Source organism: Tupaia chinensis, unplaced genomic scaffold (genome assembly GCF_000334495.1).
Source record: "Tupaia chinensis unplaced genomic scaffold, TupChi_1.0 Scaffold148297_1, whole genome shotgun sequence".
NCBI lineage: Eukaryota > Metazoa > Chordata > Mammalia > Scandentia > Tupaiidae > Tupaia > Tupaia belangeri.
Window position 1 is genome coordinate 15,020 of NW_006208148.1, and position 7,093 is coordinate 22,112.

The 7,093-nt window shown below is 51.6% G+C and overlaps 1 pseudogene; it reads right to left on the reverse strand.

Moving 5' to 3' along the window:
• Window positions 1-1,239: 1,239 nt before the first annotated feature.
• On the reverse strand, window positions 1,240-2,124 carry LOC102501285 (RNA-binding protein with serine-rich domain 1 pseudogene; annotated as a pseudogene).
• Window positions 2,125-7,093: the final 4,969 nt, after the last annotated feature.

The following is a 7,093-nucleotide window of genomic DNA, read 5'->3' on the forward strand; positions in this document are numbered from 1 at the left end:
GAACAGGTTCCTTGGGGGAGGGAGTGAGAGATGGGACAAACACACGCACACACACTACAGGGTGCTGATCAAGTCGTCTTCTTCTGTCTACTTCTGTTTATTGAGGAGAAATTGCGAGTTATATACAGCTGGTGGGAACCAATTTGTTGCCCGAAATGCAAATGAGATAGAACAGCATGAACCAATCATTGATGTGGGTGGATCTCTCCCATTGCCTAGAAACCCAACCACTTCCAGGGAGAACAGTTGGTCACATGATTTCTGAGAGATGGCTTGCTCAGTGAGGAAGTGAAGCCTAATGGTTTCCAAGATGGCAGATAGCTCAAGATGGCTTCTATATGCAGTGCTCACCACAGTTTGTTTTTGCTATAGGGTGCGAGTGTTCACCAGACAGAGAGAAACAGAGAGACAGAAAGCGAGAAATCACCCCCCAGGGAGGATGGCCACACAGCAATACCTTCTCTTCCATTCTTCCCTTGGGATCTTGGACATGCACACACCCACACCCAGTGTTAGTTTAAGCCACCAGGTCCAGGACTCAAACAATGGTCAACTACATGGGAGTCCAGTGACATAGCCATTACTCTAACTGCTAGTCCCAATCCTAAATTTATTCAACAGTTCTTTCACCCTACACAAGGTACAAACACAACTTACCTAAAATGCTACAAAGTTACAAAACTCAAAACAAGTTTCATACTATTGACTGTATAAGAGGCAAATAAGAACAAAGTACATGTTGCCAAGGTAACCTGCAAGACTGCCATGAAGGGGACGGGGAGGGGGGTAATGGGCTCCATCCTGCAAGACCTGGCTCCCCACCTGCTCACCAATTTCAGAGAACAAGGAAAGTGTGGGGTACATGAATCCATGGGAAGTCTGGCCATTTATAGCAACTTACATAGGTTGATAGGTGCTCTCTGGGGAGTGCGGCCCTAGAGGTCAGAGGGCTCTCAGGCAGGGTAGCAGAGGGCCATGCTTACCAGAACTGGCCCCAGGTGATCCTTGGAAAGGACAAATAGGCTCCTAGGCTGGGCTGCACTGCCACCTGGGTCCCTGCTGGTGTGCCAGGGAGCAGACTCTTAGGAGCTGGAAACAGGTGAACATCTAGCCAGAGAACTGAAGGGGATCTTTACAGACACAATCTCAAACCTGTACTTGTGCAGCTGGAACTTGGCGTGTGGAGGAAATGTCTCAGACACTGCCTTCAAGGTTTGTCTGAGGGAGGGCTCTCCTCTCCTAGGACCTCTGTGACAAAGCTGAGCTGTGTAGGATGTAGATTTGAGGGCTTGAGTTTCTGGCCCTGCTGATGGAGAAGTTAGAACTGGAGCAACTCCTGTGGCAGTGGCCGAGGGAGTTGGATCACGGTGCACAGGGGACCTGCACCTTGGTGAGCCAGACTTTCTCTCCATCAGTGGGGGTGACCTGTGCCACATGGGAGGGGTGGCAGCAATCTTCTGGGAGGGCTGAGTCACTGGGGAGGTGGCTGAGGCCAGGGGGCCACACAGCAGTGGCAGTTATGTCCTGGCCATCCATTTGTCCTCCCTCCATGTGCTTTAGCACCTTCTCAGCTTCATCTGGATTCTCCAACCCCACGTAGGCATAGCCCTTGGATAGATGGGGGTGCATACTTTCTATGGGCATGACCATCATTTCAATTTCCTCACAGGTGGAAAATGTCTCCATGATGTGAGCCCTGGTCACATTCCTGGCGAGTCTCCCATTATGGACTTTGGTGGGTTCAGGGGAATAACTTCATCTTTTCTTCTCCTTTTCATCTATTTAGGTGGCTTGGATTTGGATCAGGAGTGCAGCCTGTTATCACATCTGTGCTTAGAAGGGCTCAGAGAGCCAGAGGAGCAGCTGGAGCTGTGGGATGTGTGGGGACTTCCTGGGCAGTTGGATGCTGAGGGGGAGCTTGAGCCGCTGCTGGAGCCTGTGCTAGGACTGGAACCTGAACTTCAGGCCATGTGGACCTTGCACCAATACTGCTGCCACCCCTGGAAGCACTGTGCCTCTTCTGAGTCTTATCCCACTGCAGTCCTTGGTGGCCCCTTGATCTTTACTGTGATGCTTGGACTTCTCATCAGAACGGTCTTTGAGGTTGGTGGGAGAGGAGGTCATCTTCCCACTGTGATCTCCTCCTGCTCTCCTGAATGCTCTCCAATGGCTTTTACTAGACAAGTGTGGAGTGGGAATGTAGAGAAAAATATCCTTTCAGCCTTAAATTGATATGGTTCTCTTTCTCCTTGAAACCTTATACTTTGTTGTGGCTTTGATGCCAGACAAGGCTTCAGGACTCAAGTCTACTGCCCAGAACTAAGTAAAAGAATAACCTCTGATCATGTGAACAACCAGCAATGCCAATGCCTTGAGCAGCTTCTGCTGCTGACCCGGGGTGGCAGTTCCAGGGAAGCTGTGTTCCTCTGTGTATAGGGTGAGGAGTCCTTGTTGGCATGCTTGACAGTTACACTTTTGGAGAAAAAAGAACAATACGAATGCCTCTGTTAGGTGTTCAGTTACTGACAATGTCAATATTGAAGCCTGAAAACATATATTTATTTATTTATTTATTTTAGTTGACATGTAGAAATTGCTTATGTTTCAGAAAAAAAAATTGAGGAACTAAATTTAAGCACTACAGAAACTAATATCATAATATATTTCCACTACAATCACTTTTGGGAAAAGGCAAAGTATACATACAACAATTCTCCCTAATCCTCTCTGTTAAATGGATGAGATCAGCCCTAACAGGCTAGAGAGCCAAGGGAGAGAGTGGGTTGAACACGTATGTGTACTTTCGTTCCTTTCCCACTGAAACTGGGGGTGGGGATTATTTATTTTTAATCAATGCTCTTGGTCATAACAAGAGAAGAGACAACAGAGAAGACTGGGAAGGTGGAAGCAGATAGACACATGGTCATCAACATGGCAGACAGCTGAACCCTAAACCTGGCCATAGCAGAGCTGAAAAAGTGTCCTCTTTATAGCACAGAATTCTCAAAAGGTTCAGTACCTGGAAAACCCAGGGCCTTTGGAAATGGGAGTGAGGAACACCTAAAGTGAGAAGTACTGGGTTCAAGGTGCTGAGAAGCAGTTTCTCTCCATGTCTCCATTGTGGACCATGGCCCCTGCTCAAGTCTGGCATTAATCTGAAGATTTCATCTTTGGAGAGAGTAAAAAAGGAAGCAAGAGCCGCTGAATAATGAATTCCAGTGAAGGCTTGATATTCTGCTGAAATGAGGTAACTTAAGAGAACGTAGGTGAACTAGAGATTGAGGTTCTTTGGCCCCCTTTCCCTCTCACTTATCTCCTATGAGGACATGAGGACAAGAGTCATGTCTGGGAGACAGCTTAGCCCAAGAGGGAAGACCTGAGACCCTGTGAAGCAAGAGCCGCTGAATAATGAATTCCAGTGAAGGCTTGATATTCTGCTGAAATGAGGTAACTTAAGAGAACGTAGGTGAACTAGAGATTGAGGTTCTTTGGCCCCCTTTCCCTCTCACTTATCTCCTATGAGGACATGAGGACAAGAGTCATGTCTGGGAGACAGCTTAGCCCAAGAGGGAAGACCTGAGACCCTGTTCCTGGGAATTCCCCAGCATTGGCCACTCAGGTCACCAAGGTGTGAAGTTTCAAACTGACAGCAGCTCCCTCCATCTCCAAGCCCCAAACTGACTTTCCATCTGATCCTTGGTCCCAAGCACTGAACTGACGTCTATGGTATCTGAGGAAGATCCACAGTGTGCAAGGAAAAGATCACAGTAAACACTGAAATGCAGCTGGGTGACAGCCAAGGCCATGCAGGAAAAAGGAAGTGCTAAGAACTCTGTCAGTGTCTTACAGAAGGTAGGGGAAGTTTCTCATCCATGAAGGATTAAACTCAGCACCATGGCCAAGCTCAGTACAGAGACACAAATCCTGCCTTCCCTCTTCAGGACTGGGATTCCTTGGGGACTAATGCCAGGAGCTGAGGGTACACCCTTACCTTACCTAGACCATTAATGGTCTGGACTTTTCTTAGTTCCAGTTTTCATTTGTTTAAAAATCTGCAAAGGCATTTCCTGACTGTACTCCTCAGCAGTGAGGAAATGTGTCATCACTTGAAGGGCAAGAGCCCTGCTGTGGGGTCTGAGCCAGGACACAGCGACGTGGAAGCCCAGGATGCTGAGCGGGGACTGCTCAGGGCTGGGCTGGGCAGAAGAAAGTGGACACAGATACAGGCAGAGACCCCTCTACCCACCATGCACATGTCTTTGAGGGTCAGCTTAGAGGCAAGCAGACCAAAGGTCTAATGTCTCTGCATGACCTTGGGCAAGTCCCTGGTGGCTTTGAAGCCTTGGTTTCTAGCCTTCAGTGAATCTGACAATGGCCTCTCCCAGGGGGATTGTGCTGGGTGAGCGGCTGGAGGGCACTGGGCTGGGAACCTGCCACTTGGTCTCTGTGAGACGCTGCAGCTGTCACTGTGCCCTGCGAGTGCTGGGCCTGGACGTCCAGCCCAACACAGCTGTAATGAAGGAATGCCTGGACAGAGCAGTACCTGAGGCAGGAGAAGGGACAGATCCTGGGCTACACCATGCTGGCCATGGGGCCACGCCAGTGCAGTACAGTGGAGCTGCTGAGGCTCTGGGCCTCGGCTCCCTTCTGCAGCCACTCCACCTGGACCAGCCCCCTCTTGCCACCCTTAGCAGCCGAGAGGTTGGGCTTGGTGAGCACCTTAGTGGATTCCCCAGGGAACACCTACCTGCCTCCTTTACCAAGACCATCCCATGGGATTTCGCCCTTCATCTCCCTCTCCTTTACCAACACCATCCCATGGGATTTCGCCCTTCATCTCCCCTTCCCATTCTCTGCCCTCCAAACCCACTCACCACGACCCTCTGGTTCCCACCTCACCATGGACAGACAATTTTCTCAGCTCTTCAGTCTAGCAGCTTTACCCAGACCCAGGGCTGATGGGATGGGGAAATGAGCTCTGCTTGGTGGGCTCCCACTGTCCTTTGTCTCCTCACAACCTGCAGCCCCAGGAAATCTCCTTGGTCCTCTGTGCCATCCAAGCATGGGGTAGCTGGCCCCAGCCTATGTTAGCCAAGTCCTCTCCACAACACTTGGAAAACCATGTCCCAAGACAAACCATTTCCCTGTACCCAGAGCTGTTCTGCAAATTTCACATGTACTCCAGTCCCGAGGAAACAAGGCCACCAAGGCCAAGGCCCTGTCTGTCCATCCCCTGTGCTCCCAGGAGCAGCCAGTCATGCACAGCAGGTCCAGGGGCACTTGCAGAAAGAAAACAAGAAGGAAGGAAGAGAAAAAGAAAGAGGGAGGCAGGAATGAAGGGAAATGGAAGAAAAGAAAAAGGGAAAGAAGAGGGGGCAGTAAGGAGAGAAGGGTGGAGGAGGAGGGAGGAAGGTAGGAAGTATGGAGGAGGAGGGAGGGAGGAAAGGAGGCTAGAGGAAGGAGAAAGAAAAAAAGGCAAAGGCTGGAAGAAAACACACACACAACCCAGGTGCCTGTCTGTTCTCCCAAATGGGGACTCATGGAAATCAGCTGAACACCCTAAAAAGATTAGCTCTGAATACCGTGCGGGCCCTGCCTCCTTCCCCTGGCCCATCCTAAGCATGAAGGCCCCCTTGGGTTGCTGCCTGATCACCAGATCCCCTCCCCCTCTGGAGCTCTCCTCTTTTGTCACTACAGTGGGGGAGGGGATCTCTGGTTATGGGACAGGTTAGGCCATTCTGGGCTGAACTGAGAGGGGAGGGGGCTCTGCAGGGGGCAGGAGACTCCTGACTCCCCAAAAGCAAGCCCTATTTCATGGACTCTTGAGAATCCCGAGGGGATGGTCTTGGCACATCCAGAGTTGCGTGATCCCCAAGTCCCCAGGAACTTGAGGAGCTGGAGGCATCTTCCCTCTGGCAGAAATCCCTGCCCAGGCTGACTCAGCACCTCTGCCAGCTCTGCTGTCACCACCTCCTAGCAGCTAGAGGCTGGGGAGTAGGGGTCTCCTAGGAAGGGCAGCAGGGTTAGGCAGAGCCAGGGCCCACTGTTGGCTGCAAGGTGGCCCAGTAGGGGCTGGTGAGGAAGCAGTGTGGATGCCATTGTACGGAGGTCAGGAATGGCTCTGTGGCAAATCTTATGTGCATTTTACACATTAGAAGGGCCTGGGATTCACGTCTCTATTTTAATGACTATAAATAGAATAGTATTAAGCCCAGAAAGAAAGTGGGGATACACACTCACACACGGCTGAGCCTCAAATCCATGATGCCAAGTGTAAGAAGCCAGACTTAAGTGGCCACGTGTGGAACCCCATGTACTTGAGATTTCTGGAGTGGACTGATCCACAGTGACAAAGAAAGCAGGTTGAGCCTATGGGGCCTGGAGGGGGACAGAACAGGCAGCTGCCATCTGATGGGTGCTGGGTCTTTCTGACCTGATACAAACGTCCTGGAATTGGGTCTCAGAAATGGCTTCATGACTCTGCCAACGGGCGGTACATCACTGAATGGTGGTGTAAGGGCATGAATTTATGGTATCTGAGGGAAAGACCACAGACCTGTGCCCTGAGAGCTGTGGGCTGCCCTCCTCCCCACCAGCCTGCACAGGCATTCTTGGGACCCCAGGGACCACAGTGAGTCTGGTGGCCACGGGGTGGCTCAGGCAGGCAGTCCCGCCCAGCTGCTGGGGACCCGCTTCATGCTGGGCGCCCTGAGAGCTGTGGGCTGCCCTCCTCCCTTCCAGCCTGCACAGGCATTCTTGGGCCCCAGGGACCACAGCGAGTCTGGTGGCCATGGGGTGGCTCAGGCAGACAGTCCCACCCAGCTGCTGGGGACCCGCTTCATGCTGGGCCCTGAAGCTGGCACATTTGCCAGTGACACTGAAGTGACTGGAGAAGGTAGAGAGCTGGAGGGTGGCAGGCTGTGAGCAGGACCCTGGGGGCAGCAGGAGACAGCAGCAGCCTGGGAACCTGCCCAGCTTGCACCTGGACAGGCAGAGGAGACCATTCCCACTGCTGCCACACCCCATCACTGGGGACGGCCTGCTGCCATCAGAAACAAGGATCGACCTAGGAGATAATGTATGATATGTGTCC